Below are 1,817 nucleotides of genomic sequence, written 5' to 3'. Positions count from 1 at the left end.
TTAGGGGCCCTAATATATGGCATAGGGAGCTCTGGTAGCATAGTGGCTAAGGCACTTGACTGCTAACCAGAAAGCTGGCAGTTCAAATCCACCAGCCACTACTCGGAAGGAAGATGGGGCAATCTACTTCCGTAGTGATATTGCCTCGGAAACCCAAGGAAGGGTTGCTATGGGTCGGGTCTGACTCAATGGCACATAACAACAACAACAACAACAACAATATATGGCATAAATAGACTAGCAAGCATAACCCAAAACGCACAAACAGCAGAAGAGAAACTAGATGAATGGGACCATCTAAACATTAAATTTTTATGAGCTTCCAAAGACTGTTTCTCCAAAAGAGTCAAAAGAGAACCTGCAAATTGGTAAAAAATATTCTTCAATGACATATCTGACAAGGGACTTATCTCTAGAATTTATAGAAAACTCCAACACTCAACAACAAAAAGACAAATAATCCAATTAAAAAATGGGCAGAAGACATGAATAGACTTTTCACCAAAGAAGATATTCAGGCAGCCAACAAACATATGAAGAAATGTTCACAATCATTAGCCATTAGAGAGATGCAAATGAAAACGAGATACCATCTCACCCCGGCACTAGTAGCAAAGTTCAACAAGACAGAAAATAACAAATGCTGGCAAGGATGTAGAGAGATTGGGACTCTCATATGCTGCTGGTTTGGCTGTAAAATGGTACAACCATTGTGGAAAACAGTATGGCGATTTCTTAAAAAGTTGGAATTAGAAATACTATCTGACCCAGCCATTCCATTACTAGGTATATATCCTACAGAAGTGAGAGCCAGGACAAGAACAGATACATGCACACCCATGCTCATCACAGCACTATTTACAATAACTAAAAGATGGAAACCACCTAGGTGTCCATCAACTGAAGAATGGATAACCAAACTATGGTGCATACATGCAATGGAATACTATGCAACCCTAAAGAATAATGTAGAATCTACAAAACACTGCATAACATGGATGAACTCAGAGGACGTTATGCTGAGTGAAGTAAGTCAATCACAGGAGACAAAAATTGTATTAGTCCATTATTGTAAAACAGCCAAGGAAAGGTTTATATATGGAAGGAAATTTTCTTTGTTGGTTACCAGTGGTGGGAGGGGAGGGGAAGGAACACTGTTAGACAGGTAGACATAAGGATTGATTTGGGTGAAGAGAAGGGCAATGTACCAAATGTGAGTGATCAACACGGTGCCATTGAGGAAGAGGAAGGCATAGAGAGGTGCATAGGAGGTACAGACAACAAAGATGAATCCTTTTGCACATATAGTACTGCGTTGTCAATGAAGGCAAACATGGATATTCGGGTGGACAGACGGGTGGACGGCTGAACTATTAGGTATGTCTATGCAAGGAGGAGTGTGCCCAAGACCATGTATAGGGTTGGCAATGTTTCTACAAGTGTATTAGTATGTCCTGTAAGAATTCCCAGGTATATAGTAGAGCTGACAAGGGACAGGTTGTAGTCACTTCTTGGGCACAGCCAGCTACCCAGAGGGAGCGAGTAGTTGAACCTGTGGGCTCAGGACCATAGTCGCAGGGGCCATCAAGCTCAATTGGCATAATATACTACACAAAACATCATTCCACGTCTTACTTTGGTGGGTAGCAACTGGGGCCTTAAAAGCTTGCAAGCAGCCATCTAGATGCAACGATGGGTTAGTCTCTCCTCGTCCAGAGCAAAGAAGAATGAGGAAAACCAAAGATTCATGGAAACAATTAGTCCAAGCACCTGGTACACCATGTCACTATCAGCCTATACAATTATGAAACCAGAAG

Source organism: Orycteropus afer, unplaced genomic scaffold, assembly GCF_000298275.1.
Source record: "Orycteropus afer afer isolate SDZICR_OR568_19922 unplaced genomic scaffold, OryAfe1.0 scaffold00487, whole genome shotgun sequence".
Taxonomy (NCBI): Eukaryota; Metazoa; Chordata; class Mammalia; order Tubulidentata; family Orycteropodidae; genus Orycteropus; species Orycteropus afer.
This window is presented reverse-complemented; position numbering follows the sequence as displayed.